General features: G+C 39.0%; 1 protein-coding gene across 3 annotated transcripts in view; it reads left to right on the top strand.

Annotated features, from left to right (window-relative positions):
• The window catches only part of ARHGEF26 (Rho guanine nucleotide exchange factor 26), a 127,622-nt gene that overhangs the window by 34,810 nt on the left and 71,991 nt on the right, over positions 1-20,821 (top strand). The window lies entirely within an intron of this gene.

Genomic DNA, 20,821 nt, shown 5'->3' with positions numbered 1-20,821 from the left:
GGGTTTAAGTGAGATACTGGAACTTGTAACAGTTGGTTTTCAAGTGGTGGCAGTGGTTGTATTTACCTACTAGGGCATTTGGAAACGTATTTTTGATTGCCCCAGTGACTTGGAGACTCTCCTGGCATTTTGAAGGTGGGGACAGAAGTGCCAGGCACCCTACTGTTGGTAGGACTGACCCAGACACTCATGAATTGTCCCATCCAGATGCCAGGTGTGCCCTCCTTGAGATGCATGGGTAAAAGGGAATGGAAAAGAAAGCCAGTGTCAGAATTTTGGCACAAAAACATTTAAGGAGCCTGTGATTTGGGACAGAAATGAAGTAAATAGGATAAGAATGACGCTGATCTTTCTCAGGCTCCTTGGCTTTCTTTTTAATGCCTTCCTGTGACCCTTTCTGGCCTGGCAACTATTTGCATTGTGTGTGTGAGGAGGTAGCTGGACTCCTGCTGATCCTATATTTGTCCCCTCCTAGGAAAATGCCTCTTTTCTTTTCCTTTGGTGATGATTAGAGCTGAATCTTTTAAATTTATGCCTTTGGGTCCATGCCAGTGCAGAGCCTTTGACCTCCCAGCTCTGGACCTACTGCCTTTTACTTAACTGTGTTAACTTCCTTCTGACTCAGATTCGTGAAACCCCTCTGGATTCATGGGCCTCCTGTCTTTTAAGGACCAAAGATGCTTTCATGTATCTATGTCCATTTAGAATGATTTATAGATAATTTCTGTATTAATAGGAAAAGACCTACAAGTATGATTGATTTACATACATTTGCAGCAGAATATGATCTAATTCTTGCTTTTACATTTAAGATCTATTGATGGTAAAAGACATACTTTCAGGAAAAGAAATGGCCTTTAGTAAAGACTAAATGTCAACCCTATGGCTGTCTTTAGAAATGCTATGCTCTAAGTAAGGTGTTTTGTGTTAAAAGGATTTCTGCAAAATGAAAAGTAGATGAGCCTTTGTTTTGATGTTTTATTTAAAAAAAATTTTTTTTTTTTAACATTTATTTATTTTTGAGACAGAGAGAGACAGAGCATGAACGGGGGAGGGTCAGAGAGAGGGAGACACAGAATCTGAAACAGGCTCCAGGCTCGGAGCAGTCAGCACAGAGTCTGATGCGGGGCTTGAACTCACATACCGCGAGATCGTGACCTGAGCCTAAGTTGGACGCTTAACCGACTGAGCCACCCAGGCGCCCCTGTTTTGATGTTTTATAAAATGATGTGTTTGTACTCCCAATGCTGAGTTTTCATTATAAATTTCTAGGTGATGGATTTAAATTTTTTCAATAATAGAATATACTATTATTTGTAACCTATAAAAATATACTGCTAAAGAACTTTGCAAGATGCTTACTTTTCTTTTTCACATTCCAAAGTTAAGAGATTGGCATTTCTTTAGGAAGTAATTTAAAGCTAAAACTATGCCATCTTCAATTTTACAGAGTAAAATAAAAATATCCATCAATGTGCTTTCGTGTCCCGAGGAACTGAATTTGTTCCCAAGATATGATGAGCAGCTAATGCCAAACTCTTCAGTTTCTGCCTTGTGTGGAAGAGTAACTTACAAAAATAATAAACATACAAAATAGTACTTACCCAGCACTTGCTTCTCTAGAAGATTCTTTTTCCTGATTTTAATCAGATTATATGAAAATTGAAATATCAGGGGACACTAAATACTGTTCTCAATATATATGCTTTAATATTATTTTGTGAAATGACTTTATGTTCCAAAAGTTGACATTTTACTCAAATAATGGTGTAGCATATCTGTGTTGTAAAGTAGGTTTCCTATTTGGTAATTAAAAACTCTAAACTTTAATGCATTAACAGTAAACCTTAAAAACTTTTATAGTATTAATATTAGCATTTCATCCTTCCTAATTTTTAAAGCTAAATTTTATTTTTTTCTTTCTTTCTTTCTTTCTTTCTTTCTTTCTTTCTTTCTTTCTTTCTTTCTTTCTTTCTTTCTTTCTTTCTTTCTTTCTTTCTGAAGTTTATTTATTTTTGAGAAGCAGAGGGCGAGAGGGACAGAGGACCTGAAGTGTGGAGCTTGAACCCACAAACCTTGAGATCATGACCTGAACCGAAGTTGGACGCTTAACCATTGAGGCGCCCCTAAAGCTAAATTTTACAAGAAAACATAATTAAGTTTAACTAGGCCAGAGAATATGGAACTCTTTATGTTGTAGAACCTGAAGTATTGGCTATTGCCATTGTTTTTGGTCAGCAAATGTTTTTTGTTTTTTTTTTTTTTTACTCCATAGAAGTTTACCACAGAATCTTTGGTAAATAAAGCAACTGCCCTGTTTATCTTCATGGAACAAAAAATCTTTCTTTTTAAAACCCAACTTCTTCAGGTGATAGTTGAAAGACAGTGACACTCAGAAGCTACTTTTTATGACATGCTTTGGCTTTTTCCGTCCTGAGATAAGGAAACAAAGAAGTTGATTTGAAATTCACCTCAAGTACTCTACAATAGCATGGATATTTTAGTCCACATTGTTCAGCTTTTAGTAATAACCAGTGTCTGAAGTAATAGTACAAGAAATAAGTAGTTATTTAAGTATCATTTCAAGTAGGGGAAGAAGGATGACAGGTGTCTGAATAATAGCCCCAGTCCTTTCAGGGAAGGCTGTGGAGAAGCCGTGAGAGGTCTGAAGAGTTTGTAAGTCTTTGTAACTGATGCCACCTAGTTAAAGATGACTGAGGAGACGTATGCCCTTAAGTTCATTCCTTCCTGAAATTCCATCAAAAATGATAGAATAGTCAAGAACATAAACCCCCAAGGATCAAAAACAAGCAAATAAAACAAGCAGACCAAAAAAACCAAAACAAAACAAAACCCCAAAATTTAAAAAGAAGAGACAATGACAGCAATATTTTGGAACCTGAAAACAGATGGACTCTCAAGTAACTATTTCAGGCAATTTGAACAGGTTAACTCTAAACTGGTAGTGAGGAAATCCAAGAAAGAATTAGATTGAACCCCCAGAACCTCTGACTGGCTTATTTCACTTAGCATAATACCCTCCAGTTCCATCCACATTGTTGCAGATGGCAAGATTTCATTCTTTTTCATCACTGAGTAGTATTCCACTGTGTGTACGTATATATATATACACACATACATACACCATATCTTCTTTATCCATTCATCAGTTGATGGACATTTGGACTCTTTCCATAATTTGGCGATTGTTGATAGCACTGCTATAAACTGTGGGGTACATGTGCCCCTATGAATCAGCACTCCTTTATATAAATACCTACTAGTGCAATTGCTGGCTTATAGTTCTATTTTTAATTTTTTGAGGAACCTCCATACTGTTTTCCAGAGTGGCTGTGCCAGTTTACATTCCCACCAACAGTGCAAGAGGGTTCCCCTTTCTCCACATCCTTGCCAACATCTGTTGTTTCCTGAGTCGTTAATTTCAGCCACTCTGACCGGTGTGAGGTGGCATCTCAGTGTAGTTTTGATTGGTATTTCCCGAATGATGAGCAATATTGAGCATCTTTTCATATGTCTGTTGCCATCTGGAAGTCTTCTTTGGAAAAGTGTCTATTCATGTCTTCTGCCCATTTCTGCATGGATGTTGAGTTTGGTAAGTTCTTTGTAGATTTTGGATACTAACCCTTTATTGGATATTTCATTTGCAAATATCTTCTCCCATTCCGTTGGTTGCCTTTTAGTTTTGTTGATTGTTTCCTGTACTGTGCAGAAGCTTTTTATCTTGATGAGGTCCCAATAGTTCATTTTTGCTTTTATTTCCCTTGGCAAATACTTATTATCTCTACATCTTAGTTCTCCCTCTGTCCAATGGGGACCGTAGCTTATCTAACCTCATAGGGTTGGTATGAGAATTAAAGGGGATCACACTTGGTGCGATACTAGGTAAACTCAAGTAGGAGTGATTTTGTTGATATTAGTACTGTTATTTTGATCATCTCTATCTGGTTTATGAAATGTCTCTGAATTACTTATTTAGTGACTTTTGTATGATATTCTCTCTATATTTGCCTCTGCTGTCATTGTTTAAGGACTAGGTTAAAGAATAGGTTTTATGGATTGTGGCACAATGGTTTGCATGAGTTTCTTCTTAAAGATGATCGTGGCATGTTTTACAACATTATAACAATCATCTTCATTTTGATATTGAATGAAGTAAAAATAAGTGGATTCTTCCTTGATCATAAAGCATGTTAGTTCTGACTTAGGTTAGGACTAAAATCTGAGCTGTTTGCTTCCTCTCAGCATTGTGTTTGTCTTGTAAGCAGTGGATTCCTTGGAAAATTCTTTCAAAACACACCCTAACATGCTCCGGCTGCCAATTGGGCCATTCTCCTGGTTGGTTTTTGCAGATGGTTGGGGCTACTACACGCTTTTTTGCCTTTTTGCATTGCTTTTGCAAGGTCCGAGAGTCTGTGGATTCTGAGTTGTCACACAGAGATTTAAACTTGGACCAGGATCTTGGTTGGGACAGATGGAAGTGTTACCAGGCTCAGTCATTAGCTGTTATCAATCTTAAACTAGAGTAGAATTATGGAAAAAGAAACAATGGCTAGGGTGTAGTTGCAGTATTTCATCTGCATTGCATTTACAGCTGTAGATTTTGAACCATTACATGGATTTTTGACTCTTGCCAGTTTTGAGTTAAACAAGCAGGACCACACAGTTTTTCTGGCCGATGGAAAAGATTTTAATGTAAACTTTGTGATCTCGCCAAGTTAAATCTAGCACTTGATTTAAGCACGAGGAAGATGGTTGACGAATTAAATTTCAAAAGCAAACTCCTTTAAGCTTGCTTATTGCTCATTTATTGTCAGATGTTACCTCTAAACGCTGTGCATTAATTATTAGCACCTGGGCATCAATTTTGTTTCTCCAATGCTTTTCTTATTTCTCTGATTTAATCCTTTATAGAGTCTTGTGGAATACCATCATTTCTTTACTGCAGGAGCTTGAAACCCAAATTATGTGAATTGGTTTAAGATCATTCACTTAAAAGAAATGGAAACTAGTGATTTTTTTTTTTTTTTTTTTTTTTTTTTTTTTTTTTGCTTCTTTAGAATGCATTCCCCTAGACCACTTTTTCAGAACTACACATACATTTTAAGCACAGTTATGGTTTCAGTGTAGGGCCTCTACTAGGGATTGCCCATCTGGAAAATAGTTAGGATTTGCTCTTTTTGGTATACATCACTTTTGGCGCTAGTTGTAGAGAGTGATTAGATGCTTATCTCCTATTTGCATGTCTTTGACCTCTTAGAATGTGGAGAACTTAAAAGCAAAGAGCATTTAGTGTTTTGACACTGCTCCGTGCATGGCACATCATAGACATCATCTTGTTATTTCCCCATGATCATCGTTCCCTCAGGGATAACTGTCCAGTAGCTTTATCCTTGGCAGTCTCTGAATGTGGCTCCATGGTTGAAGTGTTAACTGTGTTCTCTAGAAATAAGCTAATTAATCATGAAAATCTTATAATTTATATCTTATCAGAAGCCCTAATATGCAACTATTCAATAAAATTAAAAAAAACATTCAAATTGTTTTTGTTAGGTCCTTCAACTACTTTCACAATGATGTGGGGAAGAAAAGAGAATGTATGTTTGGAAAGTGCTGTCTAAATTCAGATTATTTGCTGCTTCTTTGTGAAAAGTCTGATGTTTTCAGAGTAAACTTTCATAGAAAATGAGTTTGCAAGTCTTTCTTAGGACTTAAATGAAAGAATTCTTTGTCCCGTAGGTGGTAATGTAAATACTGAGCAACCTTGCAGAAAAATAGTTTAATTTTTAAAATGTCAGCTTTGTGTAAAAGCTGTGAAAATATGATTTTATTAAAAAATCTGAAATCACTTTCTATATGCTAAGAAGACAGGTTAATACTGTTTTAAATATTAATTCAGTATATTATTACCATATTCTTAGTGTGTTTTTTTAAAAGGATGGGGATTAAATCACACAAGCCTTGCGATTTTAGATTTTACAAGTATATTTGTAGAAAAATATCTTGAGGAAAATGTGTATCATGAATGGTATTTGTTAAAGAACCTAACTGATACTTTATCTATACAGTGTTTTCTTTGGATTTCAAAAAGGTTTCAGGAAATGATTTGAATTTGGAAAAAAATTTGGTGGAAAGGTTCCATAGAAACGTCAAGATTGGCTAAGATTGACCTTGTCACTTGTGGGGGTTTCAAACAAAGGTCCCTTTGTAGCAAGAAAACTGTCTCTGTATCGAGAGTTCATTGGAATTTCTTTTCTAGCAGAGAAGAGTGATATGAACAACCAGAACAGGGCACAATGGCAGTGTTTGTGTTTATCTGCTGAAGTTGTCCTGTTCTGGAACTCCTACTTCTGATTCTCTTGCATCTTGTGTATGTTTGATGCACAACACTTCGTTACACATATGTATGTATGTGTTTGTGTGTGTGTGTAGATATCTTTGAAACATATGGTAGGAATAAGATGTTTTCCAGGACATCTTTTTTTTTAAATGTTTTTATTAATTTTTTGAGAAGAGAGTATGAGCAGGGGTGGGGCAGAGAGAGGGCGATAGAGGCTCTGAAGTGGGCTCTGAATTGTCAGCAGTGAGCCCATGCGGGGCTCAAACTCACACGCTGCGAGATCATGACCAGAACTGAAGGCGGACGCTCAACTGACTGAGCCACCCAGGTGCCCCTCCAGGACATCTTTGTAGCCACTTTCACAAGTTGAAATTTTAGTTGAGTCTATTCTATTGAAAAGGGAGCAGAAATGATTAAAGCCATGAAATTATTCTCTCAGATTTCAGTAAGTAGCATTAAGTTAAAGATCATCAGGAGGACTATTTTTTTTTTTAAATCTATTATCACAGATTTAGCTGCTTTATGTCTAATTTTTGGAGCATTTGCAGGTTTTAAGCCACATTAAATATCAGGGAAGAGTTGGTTTGGCTTATTTGTGTTTATGCCAACCATAGGGATCGCTGTATTAAATACCTTTATTTGGGCCCTTGCCTTTCCCTTTATTTTTCTTTTTCAGTCTTCTGGCCAATATCCAGTTTACTAACACGAAACTACTTTTGTGATCAGAATATAGCCTTATTAATTTAGAATATCGGAGTATCAGTTAACCAAATAGCTATAGAGGTCAGGATGTCATTTTACTAACATTTCCGAACAGTTTACACTAAGGGTGGTTCTGCTTTTTTGCACATTAAGTATCCTTTCCAACGGTTAGAGAAGGGGGAACGTGTAGTGATCTAAACTTAAAACACTCTGCCTCCACATATTGTTGAATAAAACATATTCTTCTGGACTCTTTGAAGACCCCGTGTGTTTGGAAGCTCAGATGTTCAGGCTGGAGAAACTTTGGCTTGCTTTTGTCTGTTTTATTGCAGACTTTCTTGGCATGAACTGATTCTTAATTTTGAAGTCTAATTCTTACTGATCACACTTGTCTCTCCTGAGACTAGAGCAAGGAATCCTAATCTCGTCTGTAAGCGGATCACTTCATCCTTCCACATGTTAGCTGCAAAGTGAGTTTTCCGTCAGCATGGAGCTAATGTTTATCAGACTAACTAAGGAGTCTAAAACTGGGGCCCTGAGGTGCTTGTCCACTTAGGAGTCTGTTCTCACCAACTCACGCTGGAGAATTACTTATTTCTACCAGTGCTTTTGCTAGACAGTGTATTCTCCCCATGGTGTATGAATTCATGAAAGTTGGTCTCGTGAGGCTCATGAGGGTGGGCTTTGCAAACATTACCTTAGGCTCACAGTCTGACTTACATTAGGGCCTGGATGTGGTAAGTGGTAAAAGCCTTTTGGGGATGGTATGGAAAAATGTAGCTGTACACATGGCCAGTTTTTTTTTTTTTTTTTTTTTTTTTTTTAAATGTGGGAAAGATTGGCTGGAAGAAGTAAAGATGTGAATAACCTGCTAATAAGATAATATATGAAAACAGTTTTCTGAGAGTCAACATCCAAGCTATGAAAAACAGATGGGGCAGAGGGCTCTAAAAGCATAACTGCCTGTTCCTTTCCTCTGCAAACTGTTGAACACCATGTCTGAGGACAACGTGGCATAACATTTTGATTATCTTAGTGGCAGTATTTCTTTTAATGAGCCTGGAATTCAATTAGGCAAAGCGTGACAAAGTAAAGGTTTAATTTGTCTAGAACTGCTTTGATCCATTTGAAATGCATGCTTTTTCCTCGTCAAGGCTGGCTAGATATTGATCATCTGGAGGAGGCTACTCTGTTATAATACAAGAAATAGTGGGTGAGAGGTCCTGCCCATCACCACTCAAAATAATATATGTGGTAAAAAATTCAAATTCTGCCAAAGGGTGTGCAGTGAGAAGTCTGTCCCCCAGTACAACTGGTTTGTTGTATAGCTTCCAGAGATGCTCTCTGCATGTACAAGTATGATATTTTTTATGTGACGATAGCTTACCTTACACACTGTTCTGCACCAGTACCTATTTATTTCCTTTTAGTCAAATAGCCAGATTCTCAAATGAAGAATAAGATTAGGTATGTTTTTTTTTCCCTCTTCCTGTACTCCCCAGTAAGCCAGGGTTTCCCCTGTTTGTTTGGTTTTTTTTTCCTCCTATTTTAAATGAATTGTTCCACATGACTTATGGAGTTAATTTCTTAGGGAAATAGTCATTTCTGTGAATATGAGATTTTTGAGCATTACATCTTCCTCTTTGATAAAATATTTTAGGGTGAGGTTTTTTTTTTTTTTTTTTTTTTTAGAATAATTTATAGAGTACCTGCTATGTACCAGGCAATGTGCTAGGCATTGGAAATATAATACTGAATAGGACAGGCATAGTTTCTGTCCTGGTGATCTGCTGGGGTAAGCACACAGGGAACAGGTACCTGAGAAATGGGGTACCCCTCAAAGCAGGACCTCAGCACAGCCTGGGGAAACAGGGAAGTCACTCTTAACCCTTAGTTATTCTTCCTTATGCTGTCTTACTAGATTGATCTCATAAGGTTACTGCTATTTAATAGTTTAGTTTAATAGATTTTTAATTCAAATATAATTTAACTTAGTCTTGAACTATACAGTCATATATATGAACATACTAGTCATATGTTAATTACTTTATATTTGCAACTAACTTCATTAAATGGGCAACTGGTATATATAGAATAGGGCTTAGTAAACCAACGTTTTGTAATGTAATAAATTGATCATTTAACTATAGTATGAAGATTTTTATTTAAAGAAAAACAGAGCCTGGGTTATGTCTATCACAGTTCAAAATACTAAATGTGCTTTTAGTTTGAATACATAATTTTTTGCCTTCCTTACCTCTGAGTGATTTATAAATATGGGGGATTTGGATATTGTCAGTTTATCTAGCTTAAGGAAAAGTCATCAGATTTCTGTTTTACTAGAAACTCCTTTTATGTCATGTTCTTAGATAATGTTTAGTTTTGTTAAAATTTCTGTAACTCATGATTACGATTTTGTTTTTTAAACTGTCAGATAATTTTTTTAAAATAAGAAATAGAAATTGTGAAACCTGTCTTGTTAGATAATTAGCTTGACTAAGATCTAGCCCACTTTCTATTAATTTGTTTCTCCTGGTAATCGCTGTGGTACAGCCGAGCTTGGTTAACACTTTTACTTTGTTTTGTGTTTAATAAACTATTTCCATGCATGTGTAGGATAGAGGGGGCAGATTAGAGGCCATCTATCCCATTCTGTAACTTCTAGTCCCCTTGGGTCCCACAGCTGATTAGAATCAGAGCTAAGTCTGACTCTTGCTTGATTCCTAATTTTACAAGAAAGGATATTTCATTGTGTTCTTAGTAAGTTATGTATTTACATGGCTTAAAGTGCAAACAGTATCAATAGTATAGACTTGTGCACTGAGATGCCTTGCTCACCCTCCTATTCGCATTGACCCTGTTACCCCCACACTCTTTTACCATGAAATATGTCTTGTTTCTCCTACCAGCATTTCTTTGTAAATTTTTATTTTATTTATTTATTTATTTAAAAAAATTTTTTTTAACGTTTATTATTGAGACAGAGAGAGACAGAGCATGGACAGGGGAAGGGTCAGAGAGAGATAGGGAGGCACAGAATCTGAAACAGGCTCCAGGCTCTGAGCTGTCAGCACAGAGCCCGACGCGGGGCTCAAACTCATGGACCGCGAGATCATGACCTGAGCCAAAGTCAGACGCTTAACGGACTGAGCCACCCAGGAGCCCCTCTTTGTAAAATTTTAAAGTTTATTTATTTTCAGAGAGAGAGAGAGAGAGAGAGTGTGTGAGAGAGTGAGTGAGGGAGGGGCAGAGAGAGAGAGAATCTCAAGCAGGCTCCACACTGTCAGAGTGGGCCAGATGCGGGGCTCGAACCCACCAACCTCACTGTGAGATCATGACCTGAATTGACATCAAAAGTTGGAAGCTTAACCGACTGAGCCACCCAGGCACCCTTTCTGCCAGCATTTCTTTATGTAAGTATAGGCAAATACGAATGGTTTCTTGTTGTCTCTCTTTTCTTAAGAACTAGCATGCTGACTATACACTATTCTGCATCCTTTTTTCTCTTATTGGAGTTTAAATTTACGCTCCCTGAGAAGAGTCAGTATGCCTATCCCACTTCGTTTGCTTCAGTTAGATCAGAACCAGGTTCTTCTATTTAGCTCGACTCCATAGCATATGAGAAATACGGGGCCTTGGCTGTGTGAAAAACGGTTAGAAATGTAAAGTAAAACTCAAGATACAAAGTTATTAAAATTGCTATTATTTGACCCAAAGAAGAGAAGGTTTAGGCATGATTACTTTTTTTTTTAATTTTTATTTTTTTTTAACGTTTATTTATTTTTGAGACAGAGAGAGACAGAGCATGAACGGGGGAGGGGCAGAGAGGGAGACACAGAATTGGAAGCAGGCTGCAGGCTCTGAGCCTTCAGCCCAGAGCCCGATGTGGGGCTCAAACTCACGGACCGCGAGATCGTGACCTGAGCTGAAGTTGGACGCTTAACCGACTGAGCCACCCAGGCGCCCCCATGATTACTTTATAGATCAGAAAAAGGTGGCTCAGAGGGAGGTGAGTTACCCACAGTCACCCAACCAGTGGGTATTTGAGTGGGGACTTGCGCTCAAATTTGCCTGTCAGTGTTGAAGTCTCTGTACTTATGCTGCTGCAGGAAGTTTGTGAGTGATGTGTACAGTTGATACTCTTTATTTGTGGATTCCATATTTGCGAATTGCCTACTCACTCAAATTTATTTGTAGCCCAGAATTAATACTTGCTGTGCTTTTGCAGTCGTTCAGACACGCAGTCTACTTAATGCCACATTTTTCACATTTTTGTGGCCTTTTTGGTTGGTGATCTTGCTCTTTAAAATGGCCCCCGAAAGATACAGTGCTGAAGTGCTATCTGGAGTTTCTAGGTGCAAGAAGGCTGTTCTGTGCCTTATGGAGAAATGTCTGTGTTGGATAAGCTTTGTCAGGCATGAGTTGTAGTGTTGTTGGCCACAAGTTCAATGCTAGGGAATTAATAATATTAAAGGAAACATCCTTAAACAGAAGCATACATAAAATAAGGTTATGTATTGATCAGTTGATGAAAATGCTGTGATGAGAGGCTTATAGAAAGCTAACCCCGTATTTCCACTAGGAGCACTGGTTCAGTATTCGCTAATTCAGTGTTTGCAGTAACTTTATAGAACATAACTACCATAAGTAATGAGAATCATCAATACATACAAAACTTAAGTGGCCACCTCCTTGCTAGCTCTAGTTGGGTTTATCTTTTCTCATTCCACCTTAAGGTATATCAGGAGTAATTTCAGTTGGATGTAAGAGAAAGGAAATTGCCCAGTAATGAAATAATTCAGGACTGTGAAAAACTGTGATTAAGATTTAATTGCTTCTAAAATGCTTCTAATTCTAAAATGCTGTAAAAATGGAGACTTCTAGAATGTTGCTAAAGTAGTGTTACAGTATGGCATGGTGACTAACCAAGAGTGTCATCAGTCTGCCTGGGGTCTAATCCCTGTTCTCCTGCATGTCCTGTGTGACCCTGGGCAAGCTTTTTAACATCTTTGTGCCTCAGTATGCACATACATAAAAATGGAAATAACAGTACCTATTTTCTTGGGTTGTTGTGGAAATTAAATTAGTCAATACATGAAAAGCAGTTGGAATAGTTGGTGGTATTCGGTAAGTGTTCTTTAAATTATTAGGGTAATTGCACATTCTCATCTGCCCAGGATGATTTCATTTGTACAGGTGGGATTATTAATTGCCCCATTTCACTCTCAAAAGGTATCCCAATTTGGGGAATAAATTATGTGTTGATGTTCACCAGCTGTGAGGATGATTCTTCATTATCTGATAATACCTAATTAGTGGCTACTTCTGTAAATACAGGTTGGGATGATTATCTTCTTTTTCCTCTTCAAGAGCTAAGTTGAAAACTCCCTTCCCCTAGTTTTGGAGGGCTGCTAGGAAAAGATGAAATGAAGGGGAACAGGTTGAATATTCAGATGTGGCAGGTGTGTGGCTTTTACTCATTTTGCTTCCTGCTCTATAAAAAAGAGTAGTCTGGAGTGTGGTTCTGGTTAGTGAGTTATGTCTTTACCACTGGTCAGCTCTTCCTCCAGTAGCCAGGAAGGACTTGTGGAAAATACTACTGGTCAAGGGATCTAAGAGATCAGGGTTGGTTAAGAAGCTCCCATAAAACTCGTCTTAACTTCTAACCACGTGAGAAGAGACAGAGTGTCTATGGACTCCACTGATGGAGGTAAGTGTAAACTCTTGGCTGATGTCACTGCTACTAAAGGGTGATGAGGACCTTCCTCCCTCTGGAGATCTTTAGAAAAAGCATTGTATACTTTTCTAGCTAGGATGCTGTGAATACACCCTGATACACAGGAACAGATTAAGTGATACACTTTTAGGTGTCTCTTCATTTGACTCATTCACTGATGTTTCAATATACTTTATTTTTTAGACCAGTTTTAGGTTACAGCAAAATTGAGTGGAAAATACAGATTGCCCACATATTCCCTGATCTCCCACAAGCACAGCCTCCTTTGCTATCAACACCTTTCACCAGAGTGATACACTTGTGATCATCAAACCCATGCTGACACATCATTTCACCAAAAATCCTAGGTTACAGTAGAGTTCCTTCTTGGTGTTGTACAATCTGTGGGTTTTGACAAATGTATAATGACACGTATCCACCATGATAGTATCATACAGGTTAGTTTCACTGCCCCAGAAATCCTCTGTGTTCTGTCTATTCATCCCCTCCCTCTTCCCAAGCCCATGGCAACCACTGATCTTTTTACTCTCTCCATAGTTTTGCCATTAATTGTAGTGTTGAGTTTTTAAGTGGTTATTTTTCTCACATGCCCTAGGGAGCCAGTGCTGAGCAGGCAGTTGGGTATCTAAGTCTAGATTTGGCAGTTTGTTGGCTTGAAACATGTTTGGGAGGGGTTGGTATTTAGATGGGATTTCAGGCAAGGATGTTGGGTGAGGTTTCTCCAGAAAGGATGGAGATGCAGGAGTGAATGCCAAGCACGAAGCCCTGGGACTTTCCAATACTAAGAGACTGGGATTATGGGAGAAGGGCCAGCAAAGGAGGCTGAGAAGGAGCAGCTGATGGTGGTGGGGACGGGGTTGAAGGAGACCTAGGGGAATGGTGTGGCTAGAAGCCAAGTGGTATCTAGCTTGCTTTTTGTTTTCTTTCTGTGTTTATAGGGGAAACAAATCAGTATACCTTAAGAATTACTCGGGGCGCCTGGGTGGCGCAGTCGGTTAAGCGTCCGACTTCAGCCAGGTCACGATCTCGCGGTCCGTGAGTTCGAGCCCCGCGTCAGGCTCTGGGCTGATGGCTCGGAGCCTGGAGCCTGTTTCCGATTCTGTGTCTCCCTCTCTCTCTGCCCCTCCCCCGTTCATGCTCTGTCTCTCTCTCTCTGTCCCAAAAATAAATTAAAAAAAAGTTGAAAAAAAAAAAAAAAAAAAAAAGAATTTAGGGGCTCCTGGGTGGCTCAGTCAGTTACGTGTCTAACTTTGGCTCAGGACGTGATCTCATGGTTTGTAAGTTCAAGCCCTGCATCAGCTGTCAGCACAGAGCCTCCTTCAGATCCTCCTTCTCTCTCTGCCCCTCCCCCATGCTCTCTCTTTCTCTCTCAAAAATAAACATTAAAAAAAAAAAAAAAAAACTTAAAAGGATTCCACAAGATGGAAGGTTTTTTTTGGAGGATCCATATTTTGTACTGTGTCTGTAGGTTGCAGAGTTCTGCACCAGAAGCAGTTGCTGTAGGTTCACTTCACTGTGTGATCAGTGTATAAAGGATGCACCTTCAGAACCCATTAGTCTTGGGCCTTCAAAGGGTTATTGGGGTAATTGGTATTCCTGCTAATCGGAGAAAGGAAGGATTGAGTGCTTCACTCAAAAAGGCGCAAGATGCTTTTGTTGAAGTTTTACTGGGACAGTCGGATATAGGTGTTTCTTCCTGGTTTCATTTGTTTGCTGAAGGCGGAGATAGGTGTTTAAAGAATGGTTGGTCTAAGATTAGACTTAATAGAATGGAAAACTTCTCAGTGGCAGCATTTCCATCCCCAAATTGCCTTTTTACCAAATGAACCATGCAGGGTTTTTTGTTTGGCCATTTGTTTGTGATTTGATTTACAAAAATACTAGCTTTATAACAACATCTATTGCACCAATAAGGTACCTGGTTTTCATGTGTTGGCATAGGGTGTAAGGGTTAGGCTGTGCTTTACTACTATTGACTTTAAAGCAAAGTGCTCATAAGGATCTTAATTCAGCCCATGTTTGGACCAATTTTCAGATAGGCAGTAGCCAAAATCAACATTTGAAAAATTGTTAAGGCTTTACAGCACAGTTTACTTATCATCAGAATGTCATGTGTTCAGCCAGGTGCTGTTAATACCTAAATATGCCATTGCAAGAGAATTTATTAGTAAAGTTTCCATGGATTCTTTTTCCCTCCTTCCCCAGCCCCTCTAACATTTAACTATGGTCGTGCCTTGGACTTTTGCCAGCATGTTATAAATAATTGGACTTAGCTTCTCATCTACTTTCTTCTGGCTCAGGTTATGAATATAAGTTGACAAGACTTTTGCACTGATTTTTGTTCTCCAAGATTGCATTAAGATTATGAGGAGATGGTTGAGTATAATTTGTCTTCCTTTATTCCTTCTGTAATCAAAGTGTAAATGTTCTTGATTAATTATAGTTCTCACGGAGATATCAGCTATAGCAATTTGCAAACTCCAAAGCCTTGATAATGAAGGACAAACATTTTATAACCATATACTTGTTAAATTTGATGTTAACTTCAGCAATTAATTCTTCCTCAGAGTTGAAATAATATTTTATAGGTTGATAAAAACTTTTTTTTTTTTTCTGTTAATGAGGAACCATTGATGTGTGTATGAAACTATTCCTGATGAACAGTATGTTGCTTTTCTTAGGAATTGAATGAAAAGTTGCAGAGGTTTTTATTTTTTCTACATATGTGGAGTTTGGCCTTACAGGTTCCTGACAAATGGAAGCAGAAGTTTAATGAATCCTAAAACTCATTTAGCTTCTAATTATACATAAATTTGAGGAGGTGGAAATAGTGATTTGACTTGGATGGAAATTACATCTTGTCAAGTATCCTTTGGTGCTTTGTCATTTGGTGATAACACCTGCCACCATTTAAGCAGCCCCGTGTGCCAGGTGCTGTGCTAAATCCTTTGTGTATTTTGTGCTTTATTTAACCCTTGCCACAATCTCTGCGGGAGATAGTATTATATCCTTTTTAGCAGATGACGGAGAGGCTAAATAAATTGCTAGAGTGGTAAATACTCAGATACTAAGTGATAAGCCAGAATTCAGACCCAAACCTGATCTCAGAGCCCTCTCTAAAGGGGGACAAATTCAAATGCCTGCCTTGGCAGCCAGATCACATAGCTGAGTGAAGCAGGATGGGTACAGGATGGTTCTGGTGCTGGGGGGCGGGGGTGGTCGCTGTAAAGAGGTGTGAGTGCAGTTCCAGCCACTGTGACTGTTGGGGGAGTTTGAACTCTGTGTTGTGATCCGATATTTCAAGAAAAGTGGGAAATTAGAATGGGTGGGTGCAGTCTCTTGATTTTTAAACGTTGGGAGTTAATTCAGATTTTTTAAATACACATGTGTAGGGCAGTTTCAACCCATCAGCCACCCATTTGAGAACTCTAATGCACATTTTGTTGATCATTTGGTTTAAATTAGCCTGATAAGATCAATTGGCCTTGTGCTCGTGTCACACAGTGTCACACAAGTCACAGTCTTGGAGTTCCTCAGAGACCTCTATAAATTTAGCGGTGTTGGAGGACAGAGGAAGGGAAAATGTGTTTTAATGTGTTAGGGTGCCTGCTGTCACCAGGACTTAAGGAAATTAAGCATAAAGAATTTCAAGTACATTTCTGACTAATGGTTAATAGTATGTAATTTGAGGCATTAAGAAAATACACTTGTATAATTTTCAATAACACATGCTTATCTTTATTTTTTCAGTCTGTTAAAATTAAATGGGTACTTGGTTAAATTATACTACCCTGTCAGTTTTTTGATAATAGAGCAGCTAAAGCATCAGATAGATTTGCCTTTTATATGGTATTAACATAGAAGTAAAAATAGTGCCTTTCGCCTTTCTTGTATATTTTCAATACACAATTGAATTTTGTCTGATTTAAAAAGTTAAACGAGTTGATTCCTAGGTATTAGTCTGGTAAGAAGGTAAGGCAACTACAGAAAACTGAGAAATAGTTAAAATTAGAAAATACGTTGATAAGAGAAATATATCTTGTATAAACACAGAGAAAATAGATGAGGGAGACGATTATGTTATGTTGAATCTCTGGAGGTCCTAGATGTAGTGAAAATGCCCTCTGCATGCAAATCACGATATTCCGGTGTAGGGGCTCCTACCTAGAATGCTTTCAGTGTCTACTTTTTTAAAACCTGAATTTTACTACCCTGTATCATAAAGTCAAGGGTAAAGTTCGGGTTTTGAACGTCTAAGAAACAGTGATGGCATCACTTTCATCCTGTTTAAAAGGTGTCTCTATGAAAGGTGGTGGTTAGATTTTTTGGCCTCTGTCTCTGCACCTGCAGCTACACTTAAATCAAACCATTTGAGCCAAGGTTGGTTGTCACTGAGAACTTGCAGTGGGAAAGCTGCGGATCGTAAGGCCATTTTGACTGTCAGAGAAGGGCAGGCATTGATTCATGTGTCTATTAACTTTCCAAGGCAATAAAATACTTCCATCTTTTTTTTCCCTCTTATTTATCTTCAAGCTAACCTTTTTTTTTTTTTTTTTAAGTATTTATTTTTGAGAGACAGATACAGAGCAAGCAGGGGAAGGGCACAGAGAGGGAGACAGCATCCCAAGCAGGTCTCACACTGTCAGTGCAGAGCCCAGCGAAGGGTTCAAACTCACAAACCGTGAGATCATGACCTGAGCCAAAATTAAGAGTCGGACACTTAACCAACTGAGCCACCCAGGCGACTCTCTTCAAGCTAACCTTAAACAACAAGAACAAAAACGTATAAGGAATTAATATACAGAGACCTGAAAATTTGTAAAAGTAAAGCAAACCTTAATGAAATGACATTTTACAAAAGTCTTGAGTTCTTGGAAAATTCCTAGAGATAACATAGTCAATTCAGCATCGTGTATTTAGTTTATTGCTGATTCATAATAATCATAAAACCTCCAAAAGATTTTTTTGTTTCAGGGACCACTTCTCATGGAACAATTCTCTATAGATTAATTATGGTTTTCTAGTTTGCCAAATTTTTTTTTTTCTACTGTATGTTTGGTTAAGTTTTGTTTTAGAAAGAGGCTGGTGGGTATTTACTTTGTATAGCTCTAATGAGTTCTAAGGAAAGCCCTTAGAATAAGGACTACTGTTGAATGGAAGGTATAAAAGCACTTGGAAGCTGTAAAGCCCTGTACAAGGTCTAGCAGATGATAATTCTGTAGTTGAAACTCACATTGGCCTTGCTACCACTAGTGCCAAGCCCTCTTCAGTTTCAGATGGACTACGAAAACTAGAGAAGCTGCTGACAACTTGAGTGATTGATCAGTCGTGTGCCGCAGCAGGACCTGGATCCTGTAGTCCTGCTGTTCAGTAGCACATCCTTCCCTCCCACGGGGGTAGTAGCCTCTCGCATTCCTTCGAAGTGGAGACCATCACCCTACAAAGGGATCACAGTGCAGCTCTCCCTTGAGTAAACTACAGTAGGCGGTCTCTTTAGTCCTTCTCAAACGCCTACGACTAGCTGAGAGCTGGCTCTGCTTTTGCAGAAAGTGAGGATGGAGAGTGTGGTTGGGAGCTACTCTTTGATGCTAAATTGATCAAATGCAAGTGCCTGTGTATATTGGCCAAAGTCCAGATTAAGCTTTATGCAGGAGTTTCCACTATAGCTATTAAGATGCCAATAAAGAAAAAAGAAGACCGGAACATGACAAACTCCCTGCAGACTTGTGTGGTTACCTCTCTACAGTCTAGCCACTGTGTATTCTGGCGAATGACAGAGTTGTGGTGATCTTGCATGAGCATTGTTAGCAAGCAACGGAAGAAGATTCTGCCATGGCTTTGTCCTTCCACAGTAGGTAGGTGGGTACGGGCATATAGGCTGGCTTTGTAAAGTGTCTCAGGCAGGTGGATGGGAAGGAACCACGAAGAGGTGTGCATCCATGGGCTTTTCTTAGAAGGAGTTTTGTGGTGAGAAGCCAACAGTTAGAGATTTGGTTTGGACAGCTGGCTCCCATTGATGGTTTAGAAGGGGATGAAAGGGCCAGATTTTTTAGAAGGGATTTGGGTAGGTTCTTAAAAGTGGATTGAAGCAGGGTAAAAAAAAGGAGGGGATGGTGGGGGGGGGTGCATCATGAAGAGGAAAAATACCATTGCAGAAGACGTGTGTTTTGGGGCCAGAGTTTTGGTAGGGAAATAAGAGAAGGAGGGGGTGCATGTATAAAAGAGAACACAAACTGGTGAAATGTGACTGTGCATGGTTTATAAATTACTGGCAGCATCACATGTGGACTTGAGAGGTACATCTACTGTAGAAATTTCCCTCAAGGAATACATAATGTGTTTTGTAATCCGAAATTTGTCATTATTAAAGGTAATAAGCATCTTGGTTGTGGTCAAATGCTAGGTTAAATTTTTGGAACATTTTGACTCTTCTAGACTAAACTGCCATCATTGGACCTCTCTGCAGGTCTTACGGGAGGTTGTAAAAGCAAACCTTTCTTAGCTTTCTATAAATGAAACCATTATTCTCTCTCACTAGGGAATCTTGTATGGTAAGGGAGCAAAAGGTTAACAGTTGTTATTTGGGTCAGAGGCCAATGCAGGGGGGCAGGGCCGATTTGGTGTGCCCGTACTGTCTCCAGTTCCCCGGTGTGGCTAGCGAGGTTTGGGCTAGATTCCCTCTCACTGAGCCTGCAAAGATGTTTAATACTCCCACATCTCTCAGCCCTTTGGGTCTGTGGAGTGGTTTCAGATTGTGTTGTTGTGGGGCCTGGAATTTCCGGAAGGCACTTTGGGGTTGGCCAGTTGGGTGTCATGGAAGCCAAACAACTGGACTCTGGGCCTTCTGGCCCTGCCTCAGCCAGGACAGCTTGCTTATATTGTTTAAGTCCTGGAACTTTTAGTAAGAGTCACTTGACAAGAGACGAAACACATACAGAATCACTGTCTGGGAAAGTAGGAAAAGAGCACGCTCCATGCATGAACACAATTAACAGATAGCAGCTTTGACCCCTTCCTTCTGTCCATTTCCCAGCTGCTGTCCTTTTTATTGAAAGAATAATTCATACGCCATACAAATAATCTGTTTAAGTTGTATAATTTGGTGGTTTTAGTGTATTCACAGGCTGAGCAAAGCTCTCTGAGCTTTTCTCAAAAAGAAAGGCTGTATCCATTAGCGCTCATTCCCCATTTCCCCCCACACTTCCCCATCTCCAGAACAGCCATGAATCCACTTTCTGTTTCTGTGAATTTGACTATTCTGGACACTTCGTATTAATGGAATCACATAATATATGCTCTTCTGTGACTGGCTTCTTTCACCTGGCGTAACGTGTTCAAGGTTCATCCATGTTGTAGCATGTGTCAGTACTTTCCTGTTGCAGAGTAATATCCCATCATATGGATATACTGGATGTTATTGAGCCATGTGTTAGTTGGTCGACATTGGGCTGTTTCTCCTATTTGCCATTATAAATTATGCTGCCCATGAACATTTGGGTGCAGGTTTTTGTGTGAACATATGTTTTCCTTTCTCTTGGGTGTATACCTAGGAGGGGGATTGCTGGGTGATATGGGAACTCTCAGACATTTTGAGGAACGGCCAGGCTTCTCTTCTCCTAAGTGGATTATGTGTGTAGACTGTGGATGGCCTCCTTGCTTCTTCACACCACAGTTGAGTCTTCAGCTCTACATCCTGTTCTTTACCCTGCTACCTCCTGGTTACTTGCCTAAAATATAAGCAGTCTCCATAGTCCTCTGTTACTTAAGGCATTGAAACTGCTTACCAAGGACTCCCAAGTTATTCACAGCCTCGGCTCAAGCTACATCTAAAATTTCATCTTCTAGTGATTTCCCAATTTCTGTGTGTCTTTCTGTGTGAGCTGTTTTCATTATATAAAGCCAGTGGTTCCTAAACTCCTTTGTGTCATTGACTCCTCTGAAAGTCTACCATTAACAAACCCTGAGGTCCACCACCACCTTCCCTGGGCACAAGCTGTGAGTTCCCATCTCTGCTCCTACCATTC

Source organism: Panthera pardus, unplaced genomic scaffold, assembly GCF_024362965.1.
Source record: "Panthera pardus isolate Hobbes unplaced genomic scaffold, ASM2436296v1 HiC_scaffold_16, whole genome shotgun sequence".
NCBI lineage: Eukaryota > Metazoa > Chordata > Mammalia > Carnivora > Felidae > Panthera > Panthera pardus.
The sequence above is the reverse complement of the archived record's forward strand: the minus strand, read 5'-3'. Positions and strand labels throughout refer to the sequence as shown.